At 40.7% G+C, this 19,604-nt stretch overlaps 1 pseudogene across 1 annotated transcript; it reads right to left on the reverse strand.

The window, feature by feature from the left end:
* Nucleotides 1-1,161: 1,161 nt before the first annotated feature.
* Nucleotides 1,162-3,693, reverse strand: LOC114285407 (phytosulfokine receptor 1 pseudogene; annotated as a pseudogene). The gene has a single exon (XR_014343518.1). The product of XR_014343518.1 is annotated as a phytosulfokine receptor 1 pseudogene (transcript).
* Nucleotides 3,694-19,604: the final 15,911 nt, after the last annotated feature.

Here is a 19,604-nt window from a genome sequence, read left to right on the forward strand (position 1 = left end):
CTCTCTTTCCGTAAACTTACTGTTTTTTAAGGATATCCCAATCACATCTATATAGGTTACTTTTGGAGATTACTCCTTGGAGTACGACCTATTATATAGGAGTAAGGATCCTCTAGAGTGATTTTTTCTTAAAGTTTCCTAGAGTGCTACATTGTGTGGTTGAGATTTATTGGCAAGTCACATCAATTTTTCTGATGTGACTTGCCAGTAAATCTCAACCACACAATATAGTACTCTAGGAAACTTTAGAGAAATTTTACTCTAGAAGATCCTTAGTGATTATATAGGCTCTGGCAAAATCCAAGTCACCAGAAATTCCATTACAAGCCAAGTAATGGTTCTGTAGAATTGAAACAAATAGGAATTAAAAACAGAGCAATGCCATCAAAATTGAAAACCATTTGTGCATGGAAAATATGACAACAGATATGATCCTATCCCATAGACAAACAAAAATAATTCACATTTTTTCACAATTATCTCGAATCGTTCAAGTATTTCAATTATAATATCAATGGTTTGTTCACCAGAATATAGTTCTTTATTTTGTATATCATGGGACTTAATGGCAGAGTCAGGAAATTAAATCAAGAAGGACACTTATTAATTACAGTTTTATTTTTATTTTTTTTATAACCAACAATAAGAAGATAATAATAATTTTTTAATTAATATTAAGTATAAAAAATTAAATAAATTGTTACAAAAGTATTTCACATAAAATTTTACAATTAACTTCGAGTAAAATAAAAAAGAAAGTAATGCATATAACTAGTGTATCATGGACAATGTAAAAAAGTCATATATTTAAGTCGTAAAGTAAATTATATAATGGTAAGATAAATTATATTTTTACCAAATTTGAGTAAAAATTTCATATAATAGTGATATCACGTCATTATTGTCATATGATATCACCAACTAATAGTAAAGCAACATATGAAGGATGAACTCCATATGCAAATATAACTAACACTCTAGTAATTTTTACATATATATAGTGAGATTAATTATATCTGCATATCAACAATGATGAATATTGCCTTTATATTAAAAAATTTTCACAAAATTTTCATACATAAAAATATAATTTATTGTAGTTACTTCATTTTCAATAAAACAATCACTATTGTTTTCATAAATTTAAAAATGCCCTTGATATTTTATTCTAAATATTATTTTTGTTTAAAATTTTATTTATATAAATATGTAAAAAAAATAAAATAAAATAAAAAATTCAAGGGCACATGACCCCGTAGATCTCACGTGGCTCCGCCACTGATGGGACTTCTACGTGAAATCTCTCTAATACTCAACTCAAAGGTCAATTTTTGAAAAATGTTAATTTGTTTAGAACAAAAAAGAACATAACAACAAAAGTTGTCCCAAATCCAGTCCCAAATCCAATCCCAAATGACATTCTGACAATAATCTCTTCCCACATGGACTTGCTAGGAGAAACTACTTGAGGAACTTGATTGCTAATCGGATACCGGGACAAATGTTCACCACTCCATAGACCTTGGTTCCCTTCAAAGCTCGAATTTGGAAATGTTTCAAACTGCCCTCCAGTAGGGATTGCCCCGTACAGTTGATTGTAAGCAACATTGAACTCGGATAAAAAGTTGAGACTTACCAACGAAAGAGGTATACCTCCAGATAGATCATTGTGGGATAAATCCAAAATCTCTATGCTGGTCATACCAGACAAATCCTTAGGAATTTTTCCAGATAAATTGTTGCATTTTAGGACCAAATAATGCAATTTTTTTAGGTTCCCAAACTCGGGCCAGATGGGTCCAGTGAGAGAGTTATTGCTGAGATCAAGTGTGGGTGGCAAACTCCAAATTTGATTATACTGTAACATTCTAACGCCTGCTTGGAATGAAAATTGGAATGGCAAGCGCAGAGTCGGGTCTTTCGGTAAGACATCCTTGGAGATGAGGCACTCCAATTTAGTCAAGTTCTTTGGTATCTCTCCGGTAAAATTGTTGTCCGACAAGGTAATGTAAAACAGAAACTCAAAATTACCTAACCATGGTGGAATTGTTCCATTCAATCGATTCCCCGATAAATCCAACAACTGTAAATTTGTCAACCCCCTCAACCACTGGGGGAACACACCAGTGAGTCTGCAATATCCAATAGTGAAAACCTTCAAATTTTTAAACCGTAGACTAGGAAAGGAAGGCAATTGTTCACCATGAAAATCATAGGAAAGATCCAAAGTAGTCAAGGTTTGGCAATGCTGCAAGATATCAAGGGCAGCTGAGAGGTTAAAAATGGTCGATTCCGATAATGAAAGCATAGAGAGGCCATGAAAATTCCTAAAGCTTTCTGGGATTTGCCCGGTAAAGTTGTTTCTTGAAAGACCGATTATTTTCAGTCGCGGACAGAGTGGGAAATTATCAGGAACTGGCCCGATGAACTGATTACTCTCTAAATTGAGATAAACCAGATGGGTCATTTTAGGACAATTCAAATCAATTACACCATTCAAAGAATTGTTTGTCAAAACAAGTGAAGTAATAGTCCTAGAATTCGACAGAGAATTGGGAATTCCACCGGAAAAATTATTGGATTCGGCATAAAATTCTTGTAACTTTGCAAATCTATGAAAAACATCTGGGATAGGCCCTGAAAACGAATTCAATGATATATCCAAAACAACAAGATCAGAGAGATTACCAATTCCACTGCTGAGCTCACCCGAAAACCGATTATCCCGAAGGCCCAACTGGTTCAATCTCCGTAACCGGAAAATATCCTCCGGTATATCTCCGGCGAGAGAATTTTGACCAAGCCGGAGTTGTTCTAACGAGCTGCAATTCCCAAACCCAGATGGAATTCCACGAAAGAAGTGATTCGCAGAAAAATCAATGATCCGAATTCGAGTTGAATTGATACAAATCCCCACAGGAACCGAGCTTTCGAATGAATTATGAGCAATGTCGAAGATCTTGAGAAAAGGGAGGTTGATACTCATCGGAATTGAACCAGAGAAATTGTTTCTGCTGAGGTCGATGACTTGTAGATTCGGCAATTGAAACAGAGATGGAGGAAGAGAGCCTCGGAGGAAATTGATAGAGAGGTTTAGGGTTGTGAGTTGGTCTAAACCAGTGAAAGTAGTTTCGTTGAGTTTGCCAGCCAATATCTTCTCCGAGAGTTCCAATTTTACAACCCTACCAGAATCGATAGGATCGTTGAAGAAACCGAGTGAAGAAGATGAATTGCAGGTGATTCCTGACCAGTTACAGCAATTTGAGGTTCCCCAACCATTGATAGTTCCTGAATCTAATCCAATCAAGAAAGCCTCTAAAGCCTGGTGATCGTTCGAATTGCATGTGATGTTTTGGGAATTCGAAACTTGAACTCGTGAAGAGAACACAAGAGCGAAAGTGAAGATTACCCACAACCCCAACACGCCCATCCCAGAAAAACAATTACAATGAGCTTGAGCTTGAGAGAGAGAGAGAGAGGGAGAGAGAGAGGTAAAGTCGGGTTTTAGAAGAACCCAGTTGCTAGGAGATGAATTGTGGGTTTTGTTAGTTTCAGTACTTTTGTTGATGAAACAAGAATTGATGAGAGAGATATGATAGATGGGTTCTGGGCTTGGATTTATACAAACAATCGAAGAGGAGAATTCTCCCGAGCCTCTAGCGGGGTTGGACGAGAAATTAGTGGAGGCAGAAAGTTGTGCCTGACATCTCACGTAAATGGCAACAACGGCAACTATACGTTAGTCTAACGGAAGTTTTAAATACGGAATGTCATAGCACTGTTTGTTATGAGAATTTTTGGGGTTAAAAAATTGTTTTAATCACAAACAAATAAAAAATTTTAGAAGTAAATTATTTTAATATTTGTTTATTTTAATAAATTAAAATAATTGTATTTAAAAATTAGATTGATTTTTTTTATAATTAAATGTGATGTTTGTGAGAGAACAAGTAAAATAATTATAAATTTGATGTGATATTTTATTTTATTAACTATTTTAACTTAATTTTTTTGTGTGTAAATTTTAGCTAAAAAATAGCCTAGATCCGACTTACCAAACACTCCCAAAATAGGCTAAAAATTAATAAAATAAAATTTTACATTCAAACTATAATCATTTTATTTTTTCTCTTACAAAAATAAAAAAATCTATCCCAAATAAAACTTTTTAATCAAAAATTAAAATAATAAAAAAATCAAGGGGTATTTTTTTTAAGGTCCCTGATATTATGATTTTACAGTATAAAGGACATCAAATATTTTCATGATGTCTAAGGTCCCTCAATATCAATCCAGAGAAAATTGGTCCAGAGAAAATTCAAGTCAGAGAAAATTGATCTAGAGAAATTTTCCTTAGCCTTTCATGGACTCCAGAGAAATTTCAAATTTCTCTGCCGTGGGTTTGATCCTTTACCATTGTTGCTACTTTTGTTACCATCTCCACTGCCACTCGAATCTCAGATCTGATATGAGAAACTGGGCAATGCGTTTAGGTGAAAAGGAGTTGCCTGTGTCTAAGAATACAACTTTCCCCATTTTCACAACATTTGAGGCAGCTTGTAGGTAAACCTAAACAATTATGAGATTTTGTATCATCGATACTGTAGTGGTGATCACAGGTAGGCCAAGCAAGCATACAATAATAATTTAATGATAGCAAAACTAATAACATCTTAATAACAAAACTCAGAAGCACATTTAATCAAAACTAACTAAGAAAGTTTGGATAACTTCAGTTGCAAGTGAATGGATTCATGCCTGTGTTTTACAAGATGACGACGGACACTAGAGAATTTCTCTGGATTTAAAACCAGAGAAATTTTCTGCATCACCAAAAAAAAAAAAAAAAAAAAAACAACAACAACAACTCAGAGAAATTCTGTTTTTGGTCTTTGAAATTTCTCTGGACACTTCAACCCAATGGATTCATGCCTGTGTTTTACAAGATGACGACGGACACCAGAGAATTTCTCTGGATTTAAAACCAGAGAAATTTTCTGCATCACCAAAAAAAAAAAAAAAAAAAACAACAACAACCCAGAGAAATTCTGTTTTTGGTCTTTGAAATTTCTCTAGACACTTCAACCCAGAGAAATTCAATTGGGTTGATCCAGAGCAACTGTGGGGGGCCAACTGGAACGGGGCCGAGGTGGTGAGCAACGGCGAAGTTCTTCAATGGAGTTTTATTTCCCATCTGCAGAACAATTAGATACGAAACAAGTGCGATTGGTCTTCGATTGGGTTGGGAGAATGAGGGATTTAGAGATGGAAGAAGAGGTTGGAGAGGATGAGACAGAAATCGATCGACACAAAGAAAGAGAGAAGTTGGTGTGGGTTCGGTGAGAGCTGAGAGGAGAGGAAAGAATGTGAGAGAGAGCTGTCAAAGCCATTGATGTGTGAGCAGAGAAGAAAGAAAGAGAAGAGAGACAAAGTCAATTTTCTCTAATATATGTTTAGGGACCTTAGACATCAAAAAATAATTTTGTGGATCTTTTCCATTACGAAAAGTGAGAGAGGAACCCTAGACCGATTTTTCCAAAATCAATCCACATCCAAGCCTATGAATTGTCATCTGTCCACCCTTTCCAATATTGAGAGTAGATTATAAAAAAGTTAATTTTGAATTTATGACCCATTTGATTCTTCTCTCTCTTTCAAGACTAATCACCTATTTAAGGCAATTCAATTTTTTTTATTCGTATTTTTTTATTTTTAATATTTTAAGTAATTTTTTAATTTTTAAATACATCTAATTTAAATAGATTTAAAAAGTACAATATTTGTACAAATTTTCTTTAAAAAAATCACTAAATAGAAAAAATAAAATAAAATAAAATAAAATTCAATACATTTTCATATTTTCTTGTATTCAATATATTTTTAAAAAAATTTTGTACGAATTTTTTATTTTTTAAATATATTAAGATTAAGTGAATCTAAAAATTAAAAATTAAAAAAATGATTAAAATATTTTAAAAAATAATTAAAAATATGAATTGAAAACTCATAAAACTGTTTTTGAAAAATTATAAACCAAACAGGGTGAATATGTGAGAAATTGTATTTAGTTATTCTTATAAATATATTGTAAAACATGAATAATAAATTAATTTATCTTGAGACTATTTAACAAATATATTATTGTATAAATTAGTTTTAAACTATTCCAATTTTAGTCGGTAACAAAAATATTACTAAGGGTTCGTTTGGGATGTGAGTCGACTTTTTAACTATTTTAGTCTGTGACTAATTCGTTTGGGAAATGAATTGGCTTTTTGACTTTTTAGCTATTTTAGCCTAAGGCTAAAAAACCTCTGGGTTAAATGTGATGTTTTGTCTTCTTGGGCTAAAATAGTCTATTTTGTCTTATATAGCTATTTTAGCCCCAACCCATCTTCCCAAACAATAAAAAGTCTGGTTTGAGATTAACTTTTTGAATTTGTGTTGAGGTGTCCATATGTAAAATTACCCAAATGCCCTTGGGCATAACTTGTACCTTTTTCTGTTCATTTACCTGGGCATATGGGTTGCAAGGCTGCCACATCGGCCTATGATTTTCGTTTTCTTTATTTTTCTTTCTTTATTTATTTATTTATAATAATAGGAAAAATGAGAATTATATCGTTCTTAAAAAAAAAAAAGAAAAAAAAACGGAGGGCTTGTAAAAAATTGTATGTCAAGATACAAGTTTTGAGGAAAATTTTCAAAATTTTGTTTGATTCAAATTTTTTGAATTTTTTTTTCAAGATTACTTTCTCTCTCCTATACATCAATCAATTACTTTTTCTCTCTCCTCTCTTTTTCTCAATCACTTGTTCACTGACACACGTCTTCTCAATTACATCAAATCATACCAAACTCCCAAACTGCAAAACTATTTTCAAAATATAACCAAACAAACCAAAAAAATTTCAGTTACTCTCGCCCCAAATATTTAAAAAAAATTTATCTCCAAACACAAACCAAGCACACCTATAAATTTCCTTTTTAGTATCTATTTTTGGACACATCACCTTTGCACTTGTTTTACAATTTGTTAAAAGGAAAATTGGTACAAATGATACTGTTACCTTTTACCCAAAATTGAGTTGACAGCCAAATATTGTAATTTTCGACATAGGATGTGCCCATTATATTTTTTAAAATTTTTAAATTTTTCTGTCACAGTCATCAAATCATAATGTTGTGGTTTGCCATCGTGCTACCATGCTTAATTATTACAAGTACATAACAAATTTTCTCTTTCTCCAACCTAATAATTTTACAAAATAAGGCACGTAAACCATAGTACTTTCATTTTTTCGTGTAAACACATACATATTGTACAAGATAATATAATCACATACATCCCGACCATGGCTGAACAATGTTACAAGCATACAAATATTAGGTTGACTATATGTTTCTTAACATTCCGTTATTGTGCATGTACACTAACTTGTCTCGTATGTGAACTTGCACCAATGCCATGTGGAGGTCCTCATCCCAACCATTAAACCATCCTTGTCATGTGCAATTTTCGGTATGCCATTTACTATTGCCATAGCCTCTTCCTCGTTGAAGATGGGGTTAACTGTTGTTGGATTGCTAGTATTGTGACGTATATAGTTATGTAACGCCATTGACATACCAACCAACTGAACTTGCACATTTGCAAAATCATACCGAGACATATTTTGAATAGACCCCCATCGATTTTTCCATGTGTTGAAAGTGCATTCCACCACACTCTGTAACGACCTGTGAACTTTGTTAAATAATTCCATGGGGTTGTTTGCTGTCCTACGACTTTCAATAATGTGGAATTGTTGTTGGTGGTAACAGCTGCTTTTGAATGGTGCTAGGTCACACTATTGACAAGATAATATTTGCCTATAAAAATACCAGAAATTCAAATTATATACCGCGATAAATTTTTTTTTTGTTTTTAAATATTATGTACCCAAAAAAAAATGAAAATGCAATATGATACCTTCTTCAGGATGTGGAAAAGGGACATTGTCATTTGTGATTATCTCATTGAAGATGCGACTATTGTGCACACTTCCTTTCCATCCAAGCAATACGAAGATGAAACACATGTCAAAATCGTACGCAGCCATGATAATTTGGGTGTGACAATATTTCCTACCAAAATATGATGGAGTGTCTAGCCCCGTAACCCGCACAGTAACATGTGTTCCATCAATGACTTCCATACAGTCCTGCCAATAACCCTGTAATGTACACATTCACTTCACCATCTGCATTAGTTTTAATCGATAGCTTAATTAAAAAGAAGGTCAGTGTAATTATGTTAAAAGTGTAAGACTAACTATCTCTTTTTCAAATTTTGCAAGAGGTCTCTGATTTTATGTATAATTATTTTATTTATACAACACTAGTCTTGTTGTACCATAGAACAATTCCAAAGGGCTGAATGTGTCCAATTAGCACTGTATTGGGGGTTTTGGCCTCCCCAAGCGTTGCATGGGCCTTCTAAGGCCCAAATAAGCCGATACATGGCTTCGATTTAGGATCGGCAACGGCCTCGTATCATCATTACTTGAGAAGGGAACAAAGAAGACAATAGGTGATTGAGAGGGTAATTTATATGAAAATTGGGCCGAGCTGGGTAATGGGCCGTTATGAGCCGCAGTACAAAGGGCCGAGTAAAATGGCCATGTAAGTTACTCCGGTCGTGTGGATAATTTGAAGTTAGTTCGGTCCTAAGGCCTTGAAGCTAGTCCGGTCCGACAGAAGATCGAAGTTAGATCGGTCTAACGGTACTTTGGAGTTAGACCGGTCTTGGAGTTACACCGGTCATGACATGTTAGTTCGGTCTAACCACGACATGGGTTGTGCATGAGAAGCCGACGTAAGAGCAGTAAAAGGAAGAGCTAGTACGGCTTATTCTGCAGCTATGCATAGTCATGTTTACTTCGGTCATGTTGGAGTTCGGCCATTGTAAAAACCATCTCACTTGGTTTAAGCAATGAGGGGGGTGTTGAAGGATAAGCATTATCTTTCAGGGGTATGAATCCTAGGAGGACATTGCATGGAGAAGTAGAAGTCCTACTAGGATTGTGCCACACGGAACCTATAAAAGCTCACAACATCACCTTTGGAGAGGTAACACACAACTTTGCTTTCTGAATACACAGAGCTTTTGTCTATTTGTCAAGCTTACTGACTTAGGCATCGGAGAGGTTTCCGGCACACACCCGCCAGCTAGCTCACGTTTGTGTTTTCAGGTGATAAAGCGACGACGTACAGAGGAGCGCAGACTTGATCAACAGGATTATACGAGAAGGTTTATCTCTTTCCCGTACAATTGGCGCCATCTGTGGGAAAATCAGACAGGACAAAACCTCTTGATCAAGCTTTACCTCTTTAGGAACAATGGCACACATTGAAGAATTGCCACAGTCCACCATCGACGGGCAAACTCCAGATGGGGGCGCAAGGCGTGAAGGATTACCTTCTATCCCTCCCATGGCAGACTTGGAGTCCCAACGGCATAACCCCAGAAGAGATACTAGAGGAAGACGGACTCACAGCCCCCGTCACTCTCATTCTCAAAGTCCTGACAGGCAAAGGCAGAGGATTGATCCTCAAGTTCTGGAGGACCGTGTGAAGGAGCAAGACGAATTAATAAGGAAGATGGCGGCCGACATGGAAGCCTTAAAGCGCCAGATGAAGGGAAAAAGAGTGGCAACAGGAGAGGGGCGCAAAAACAAGACGCCCCCTCGCCACTTAGAAGACCATGGAAGGCATTCAACGCCATCACAAGCAGAGAGTAGAAGCCTCAGGACAGGCAATACTCAGTCTGGAACCTCCAGAACTCGTTACTCCAGATCTGAGAGAACGAGATCATTGAGGTCTTACACAAAGGGGAGTACCTACCGACCCTCACACTCGCACCAAACATCATCCAAACAGACGGAGTTGCCAAGATCATCCGATTTATGGATCATGCTGGAAGAAAAGGAACGATGGAAGGAGGACACCAGGTCGCGCGACCCTCGTAGAGTTTCTGCCCTTCAACGATTGGCTCCTCGATCGCATGGAAGCGTCGAGGTTGGAATGCCATTACCACGCCCTGCCTACGAACCGACGGACAAAGCATTAGCAAGGCTGCAAACCTCGTCGTTCATTCCGGCAATCGAAAACGCGCCCCTACCTATAGGCTTCCTTCAGCCCAAATTCACTACGTACGAGGGGAAGACGGACCCCTACATTCACCTAAGCCACTTCTGCCAGGTCATGGCGGTATATCGGCGAAACGAGGCTCTAATGTGCATCCTCTTCCCATCAAGCCTTGGCGATCTAGGCTTGACTTGGTTTGAAAAACTTCTAGAAGATAGCATAGCCTCCTGGGCACAATTGACAGAAGCGTTTGTCACAAGGTTCAGAACAAACACCAAGACCCCAGTGGAGATCGACCAGCTACTCTCCATTGACATGGGCGAAAAAGAGACATTAAGGTCCTACAATAGTCGCTACTGGGAGACATTCAACCAAATTGGGGACTGCCCTACCAATCTCGCCATTGCACAGTACAAAAGAGGCCTTCCAGTCGGGAATAGACTAAGGGACTCAATCACCATGACACCACCCCTCACCATGGAAGCCTTGATGGAAAGAGTGCATCAGCACATCAGGGTAGAAGAAGATGGCGCACGTACCAAAATAAAGTCTGGCACGACCATAATACCAGAAAAGAAGACCTCAGCAAAGGTCAATACGGTAGATCGTCAGAACAGAAACGGACGTGGCAGGCGAGACAACGGAGAGGACCCAGATAAAAGATGGTTGAGGGTCCGCACGGCCATAACCACGGTATTCAAGAAACTGATCTACCGAATTCTAAGTGAAATAAGAGATGAGCCTTTCGTCAGATGGCCAGCCAAACTAGGGGAAGTGCAGAAGGACTATGACGAAAGATCGCGGTGCACCTTCCATAAAGAAAAAGGGCACCGCACTGAGAATTGCATGCCATTAAGACAGCACCTGGAGGAGTTGGTGGCAGCAGGACACTTGGATAAATACATTGAATGAGGGACGCAACCAGCCCCCCAGGACCATAATAACCCCAACGAGATGCCGATTGACGCCCCGTCTCAAGGCATTATCAATGTGATACATGGAGTCTTTGAACCTGAGTGTGTATGTAAGCTCAAGGGATCAATCAAAAAAGCTGAACACTTAAGAGAGGTGCTAAGTGCCCAACCTGCCATCAAGAAGGGGAAGACAGAGGCCACAAACGTCATGTTTTTTTCGGATAAAGACTTAGAATGGATATATTGCCCTCACAATGATGCCCTGGTCGTCACTCTCCAAGTCAAGGATTTTGACATCAAGCGGACTCTGATTGACCAGGGTAGTTCATGTGAAATCATGTACTACGAAACATTTAAACAATTAAAGCTACAAGACAAAGACTTGGCGCCTGCCGTATCTCCCCTAATTGGGTTCAACTCCATGTTAGAATGGCTCGTCGGCAAAATAATTCTTCCAGTCAAAGCAGAAAGCGTGGCGAAACAAGTGGAGTTCTGGGTATTGAAGGTCCCCTCCACTTACAACATCATCTTGGGCAGAACATGGCTGCATTCTATGCGATCGATGGCGTCATCCTACCACCAAGTAATGCGGTTCTCAAACGACACCGGTGTAATTGAAGTGGTCTATGGAGATCAGATTATACCCAAGCAATGCTTTGTCACGGTAAACGGCAGCCGCGCTGCCAAAGGATACGTTCATTCGGTGGAAGAACCTGAGAGTAATGAACTATTCGCAGATGTCGGCAAAGCAGCTGATCAGAAAGCAGTGGAGGACTTGGTAGAGGTAAGAATAGATGAAAAGAACCCGGATAAGTTCTTTTTGCTCGGTTCGTCGTTGTCCAGCACTGAGAGATTAGAGGTCTTGGAATTCTTAACCTCTAACATCAAAGTGTTCACCTGGACGCCCTACGACATGCTAGGCATTTATCTAAACTTCATCTGTCACCAACTCAATGTCCACCCATCCGCCAGACCAGTCATCCAATGCACACGCAGATCAGCACTCTACCATCCCGAGATAGTGGCGGAAGAAGTAGGTAACCTGCTGGAGGCATGAGCAATTAGAGAAGTACATTACCCAAGATGGATCTCCAATGCAGTCGTAGTGCCAAAAAAGAATGGCAAATGGCATGTCTGCGTCGACTATAAAACAGTCAACAAGGCGTGCCCAAAAGACAGCTTTCCTCTACCACGGATAAATCAACTGGTAGACCTAACGGCAGGGCACAACCGACTTAGCTTTCTGGATGCATACAGAGGCTACCACCAAATCGCCATGCATGAACCAGACCAGGAGGTCACATCCTTTACAACTCCGAGAGGACTATACTGTTACAAGGTCATGCCCTTTGGCCTGAAAAACGCAGGGGCAACATTCCAACGAATGGTCACCAAGATGTTTGAACCATTGTTAGGAAGAACGATGGAGGCTTACATCGACGACATGGTGGTCAAAAGCAAGGATGAGAATGACCATCCCAAGGACCTAGGAGAGATGTTTGAAATCCTGAAGAAGCACAAGTTGCGCTTCAATGCATCTAAGTGTGCATTCGGAGTAGGATCTGGCAAATTCCTGGGCTTCCTTGTGACTAACCGGGTTATAGAAGCAGACCCCTCCCAGATCAAAGCAATCCAGGATTTGGAGAGACCAAACTCAGTAAAACAAGTACAGCATCTCACCGGCATGGCAGCCACGCTCAATCGGTTCATAAGCCGGTCATCAGACAGACTATGACCATTCTTTCAAGCCTTAAAAGTCAAGTTCGAGTGGGACGAAGAATGCGACCGAGCTCTGGAAAGCTTGAAGGAATATATGTCTTCACCACCACTGCTTGTTACCCCAATACCTGGAGAAGAACTCTTCCTGTACCTAGCAGTCTCTCAGCACGCAATTAGCGCAGTGTTGGTTCGAGCAGAAGGGATCCAACATCTGCCCATCTACTATGTCAGCAAGACATTACTGGGAGCTGAAACAAGGCACCTGCCACTGGAGAAACTGGCTCTGGCCTTGATGATGGCCGCAAGGAAGTTGTCACACTACTTTCACGCCCATACCATAGTTGTCCTCACATCCTTTCCATTAAAAGCTTTGTTTGAAAGGGCAAACTTTTTCTGGGCGAATTCTGAAGTGGGCAGTTGAGTTGGGACAATACGACATCAAATTCAAACCCCGGACCGCAATAAAAGCTCAAGCATTAGCAGATTTTGTCGTAGAATTCACACCAGGAAGTCATCACATCTGCCCAGTCGACCTGACTGAAACAGCCAAACTAAGGATGGAAGTTGACGCCGGAATAGCACAACCCCTAGTAGAGGATACTCAGCCAGACGCCAAGGCAGATCAAAGTGAAACAAGGAATGAAGAGGCAAACCATGCTACACCAAGTCAAGACTCACCAACAAATAAAGGCTTGGAACAATTAGATAGCAAGGGGCAGATAGCAAGCATAAACCTTGAAGAAGACACCAGCAACATGGAAGATCCCAAGGCATCTTCTGATCCCTTCACTTGCTGGAAGTTGTTCATTGGAGAGATGCGGAAGCTCTTCGTGGATGGAGCATCCAACCGATATGGAGCAGGGCTCGGCATAGTCCTCATCTCTCTAGACGGCCTAGTAGTGGAGCAGGCAATTAACCTTGGCTTCCCAGCATCAAACAACGAAGCAGAGTATGAAGCACTTCTTGCAGGCCTCAAATCAACATTCTACATGAAAGCCACCGAACTAATGGTCTACAACGACTCGCAGCTAGTGGTAAACCAAATTTCCGGCGACTATGAAGCAAAGGATGACAGGATGGCCAAGTACCAAGAATTGGTCAGAATAGAGATCAAGAAATTCGAAGTAGTAAGGATAGAACAAATTGGCAGGGAGGAAAACAGCAGAGCGGACGGACTAGCAAGCTTTGCCTCAATGGCAGATACATCCATCCCTCATCCGTTACTCATCGACTACTTACCAAGACCAAGCATTGAAGACCCCGAAACAGAAGAGGTATGTTGCACAGAGCTAGGCCCCTCTTGGATGGATCCCATCATCCTGTTCTTAAAAGAGGGTATCTTACCAAAAGAGAAGAAAGAAGCCAACAGAATAAGAGCAAAGTCCCAACGATTTTGGCTCTCCCCATCCCTGGCATTATACAAAAAGTCATTCTCAGGACCCTATCTAAAGTGTGTCCACCCCAGCAAAGTGGAAGCATTCTTGTACGAGATACACGAAGGGGTGTGCGGAAGCCATCAAGGAGGAAGATCGCTAGCTTACAGGGCCATTTCGCAAGGATACTGGTGGCCATACATGCAGGCAGACTCAGAGAAATATGTGAAGAAGTGCGAGAAATGCCAAAAATTCGCACACCAAATACATCCACCAGCTAGAGAACTCTTACCATTGACCAGCCCATGGCCCTTTGCAATGTGGGGCTTGGACATCGTAGAACCACTTCCAATAGCACCCGGAAACAGGAAGTTCTTTCTCGCAACAACAGATTACTTCACAAAGTGGGTGGAAGCAGAAGCATTGACATCAATCAAGGAAAAAGATGTGAAGAAGTTCATCTGGCAAAATATCATTACTAGATTCGGCATACCTAAAGCCCTCATATCAGACAACGACACCCAGTTTGATGGCAAAATCTTTAGAAGCTTTTGTGAAGAATACAAGATAGACTTCTACAATTCTACACCAGCATATCCTCAAGCAAATGGCCAAGCAGAAGCATTAAATAAGGTTGTCTTGGATGGACTGAAGTAAAGGTTAGAAAAGGCAAAAGGCAAGTGGGCAAAAGAACTTCCTCGTGTTTTATGGGCTTACCGCACCACACCCCGACGATCAACAGGAGAAACACCATTCTCCCTGGCCTATGGAATGGAAGCAGTAATCCCACTGGAAGTTGGCCTCCCCACAATTCGAAGCGAAAATTTTGATCCAGACTTGAATGGAGAAACCATAGCATTGGAGCTCGACCTTGCGGAAGAAAGAAGAGAAAGAGCACTGGTTCACATTGCCTCATACCAACAAGAGTTATCCAGGAAATACAACAAAACGGTGCATCCAAGACAATTCAAGATTGAAGATTGGGTACTGCGCAAAGTGATGGGAAACACCTTGATACCAGGAGATGGCAAGTTAGGGCCAAATTGGGAAGGACCTTACAAAGTGGTCGGATTAGCTGGCAAAGGGGCATACCACCTGGAAGATGAGGACGACAAAGCCATTCCACGACCATGGAACACTGCCAATCTCAAACTATTTTATTTTTAGTTTTTTTTTTTTTTTTTACGAGTATGTGTAATTTTCCTTTCTCTCAATAAAACAAAGTCAATTCTTTTCAACATAGTTATTTTTTGTATAAGATTGTATTAGTGAGTTAGGGACATCAAAAGTAAGGTTGGCTGGAAAAACCAATCTATAGGTTGGCTGGATTAAACCAACACCCCTTCTAAGCCTAGGATAAGGATGCAGGCTGCAGGACGTTTGGACGGAATAACCAAACATTTTATTCTAGGTTGGCTGGAAAAACTAACTTAGAGGTTGGCTGGATTAAACCAACACCCCTTCTAAGCCCGGGATAAGGATCCAAGCTGCAGGACGTTTGGTCGGAATAACCAAACAATCTATTCTAAGTTAGCTGGAAAAACTAATTTAGAGGTTGCCTGGATTAAACCAACACCCCTCCTAAGCCTAGGATAAGGATCCAGGCTGCAGGACGTTTGGTCGGAATAACCAAACAATCTATTCTAAGTTGGCTGGAAAAACCAACTTAGAGGTTGGCTGGATTAAACCAACTCTTAGTACTCTTTAGCCGAAGTAAGTTTAAGGCTGAAGAGTGGTTGGCCAGATTAAACCAACTCTGGTTACTCTTCCGCCGAAGTAAGTTTAAGGCTGAAGAGTGGTTGGCTGGATTAAACCAACTCTTGTTACTCTTCAGCCGAAGCAAGTTTAAGGCTGAAGAGTGGTTGGTTGGATTAAACCAACTCTTGTTACTCTTCAGCTGAAGTAAGTTTAAGGCTGAAGAGTGGTTGGCTAGACTAAACCATCTGTACTCCTCAGTCGAAGTAATTATATCGGCTGAAGAGTGGTTGGCTAGTAAGCATAGATTGACCAACTAAAAAACCGAAATAACACATGAAGGAAAGGAAACAATCATTCAAAGAGAACAAGTACAAACAAACCAAAAAACCGACATAACACCGACTCAAGAGAAAGTTTTCAAATACCATGTCCATAACAATTTTCATTACAGAACAAGGGACTCAGCCCGGTTACAAAAGAAAGAAGAAAAAGTGCAAAATCAGCTAAAAAGGTCATCTATTTCAGCATCCAGCTCGGCATCAACCCGAAGCCCGGTTTTAGACGGAATTACAGTCTGAATTGGGAGCTCGGTCTCAGCCTGGAGCTCAGTTTCAGCTGGTTGCTCAATGGTCAGATCCTCTACCACAGGCTCCACCCGAAGTGATTGGTTAGCTGGAACATTGTCAACCAGAGTGTCAGTTGGCTCGTTCTCTTCATCGTCGTCGTCAGATGCCTCAAGGAATTGCTTCTGAAGATCAGCTGCATACTCCACTAGTGAAGCCGAAATGAAGTATTGAGGAGCATTGTAGATCTCGGTTTCGGGACCACAACCGAGCTGCTCCGCAGCACTCCTCCAGCCGCACTTGAAGAACAAGTCCTTCGCAGCTTCACACTGCTGAATGTATGCAGCCTCGCCTGCCTTGAAGCCCTTCATTTCGGCATCATCAGATTTCTTCTTCAGCTCTTGTATTTCGGCGTCCTTAGAGCTTTCAAGCTTTGCTAGCTCCCACAGGTGCTTGTCTCTCATTTCGGTCAAAGCTCTTTGCTTGTCAGTGTTAGCCGAGGTAACTAGTCCGGTTAGCCGTGTTACCTCGGCCTCTAGCTCGGTCATCTTTGCCTGGGATTGTTTCAGCTCGGTGGTCTTGGCTTCGGCTTCAGCCATGGCCTCTCTTGTAGTCCTCTTGAGCTCCAACACTCGCTTCTGGGCGATGTTGTTCTTCTAAATGGCCTGCAAAAGAGTAGTAACTTTCTTTTTGAACCGAACTGAAAGTTAGAAAAACTTGGAAGGATGAAAAAGCAAAGAAGATAATTGCTTACCAGGATCATGGACTTTGTTGAAGATCGGATGGCCTTCAACTCGGTGTTCAATTGATTGTGGTGCTCCATGTCTTTCGGAAGGCACACACTTTTGGCAAGGTTGAAAGCCAGTATGTGATCCTTCTCAGCGACCACCGAGTCAATATCTTGGATATCTCGGTTCTGAAACGTGAGCTTGGGAACCCACTTGGAGGCAGATCGGTCAGATGGCTCCGGTTGTGGGATTGATGGGGGGCTCGTCGGAAGGATGGTTTCATCCTCATCTACTAAGCGTGGCTCGGTCTGGTTAGTCCGGGTACGCTTCTTTGACCGAGATGAAGAAGGTTATTGCGTTGGCAGCGCCACCACGGTCTCTTGGGTTTGGCTCGGTGGCGGTACTTCGGGTCTGTTAGTTTCGGTCAAGAAGGCCCTGACTCTGTTTTTCTTGGCCATTTCTTCTTCAGCGGTCAGTGGGATTAGTCTAATTTCTGGCAAGGTTGGGTCCGATTTTGGGGCCTCCTCTAGCAGAAAGTCGGTCACTCTCGTTTTTCGGCGGCCGCTGTATCTATAGGTCGGTTCGAACTTTAGCAGCTTGGCCCAACTACGTTTTGGATACCGTAGTGCGGCGCGCAAGGTCGCTAGATTTGGGTAGCTGTATAGAGAATAGAGGTGGGCAGAATCTACGAAAGAAGACAATTGTTAGTTCGGCTGAAAAATTGAAAATCGAAATATTGTAAAGCACACAAGAAAACCGAAGTAATTATACTAGGTGTTCCTTTTTTCCAATTGATGCTTCGGCTAGGAATCTGGGCTTGGTGATCCTCAAAATTCCCAAACACCCAGAAAAAATCGTCGTCATTCAAGTCTTTATCCGGTGTGTTTTTTATTATTTTCTCACGTCGACGGCGTATTCTAAGATAGTACACCCAGCCGTCTTCCTTCGAACCAATGGAGTATTGGTGAAAGATTTCAGCCAGACCGAGGTTGAGACCGGCTTGGCGGTTTAGTTCGGCTATTTCCATTATTATACGGTATGAATTGGTGGATAGTTGGGTTGGGCATAGTCTGGTTTGCCTAAGAAACTCACAAATTAAGGGTTGGACTGGAAATCGTAGTCCGGTTTCAATTATGGACAAGAGGGTGAAGGGGATAAAGCCTTCATTCCCCCAGGGTATGACATCTTTTTCGGCCAGGGTAAGGTGTACATCGTCAGGTATGCCATAATCCCTTCGGAATTCGGCTAGACCGCCTGGCGTCTCTACTAGAAACCTATACTTCCCCATTTATTGTATAAATTATGAATAAATTAGTTCGGTCCAAAAATTGAGCTCAGTAGCTCGGTTGAGCGCGCAGAGGAGTGCCTGGGCAACCTAAGTTTGCAAAGTAGAAAACAAAGGGGTTAAGCACAGATCATTGGACCGTGCTACAAAATAAAAACAAAAAATAGGAGCCCTACTTCGGCTATGTGGATGCTACAGGTTCTGTCTCGGTTTCTGCAAGGTGATTGGTAGCTCGGTTTGAGCAGGGCTTTTATTAGCTTGGCCTTGGCAAGCGTCTCGATATCTCGGTTGTGGAAACGGTTCTATTTGACCGGTTGATCGTCTAGCGGTAGCTTTCTGAGTTCCGTCTAAAAAACTAAGAAAATTGGTTTAGCCCCAAAGGCCTAGATCGGTTGGAGTTCAGGTATCTCAGTATGCTAAGTGCAAAAGTTAGTTCGGTTGGTTACCTCGGCAGAGGTAACGCGAGAAGTGGTTTGACTTATTAAAACTACTGGTGTAAACATAAAGTGTTAGTCCGGTTGTAAACTAACTAGACTTTTACCTAGCTTAAACAGTGTCCTAGTTCGGTAGCATCATGATTTTGGATCAAAAACCAATTTTCTACAGGATATTACATGTACTCATGTGTTCTATTGTTAAGTTATTTCCAGAAAAGTACAGAGTAAAGCGAAACGAAAAAATATGTTTTGCAAAAACACAGAAAACAAAATACGAAAACAAAGTAGATGTACAGTGCTTACCCAATGAAGAGGCAAGAGCTGGTGAGAGAATAACAGCTATGGAGAACACGAGCTCAGAAGTTGAAGAAGCAATGGAGGCTCATAGAGGGAAAAGTTGCAAAGTGTGCCAAAATAAAGAGGCTCGTTTTAGGTGAAGGGAAAAAGGCGGGACTGTTCAAATTTCACGAAGTACGAAGACGGCGTGACAGCCGTCCTCAGTCAATTAGAGCATGCCACGTGCCATTAGAATGGGAAGCGTTTCAGTCTCTGTGATTAAAGAGACGTTACTACCAGACAGCTAGAGCTCGGTGTGAAAGTAGCCCGGCTGGATAGGCTAAAAATCTATAGCTCGGTTGGAAAGGCTGAGAGTTTATAGCTCGGTTGGTTGACAGATAATCCCAAACTTGCTAGGCAGATGGAATTAAGGGGCAATTGAGAGGGTAATTTATGTAAAAATTGGGCCGAGCTGGGTAATGG

This window comes from Camellia sinensis, chromosome 11 (assembly GCF_055761805.1).
Source record: "Camellia sinensis isolate YWXY chromosome 11, ASM5576180v1, whole genome shotgun sequence".
NCBI classification, from domain to species: domain Eukaryota; kingdom Viridiplantae; phylum Streptophyta; class Magnoliopsida; order Ericales; family Theaceae; genus Camellia; species Camellia sinensis.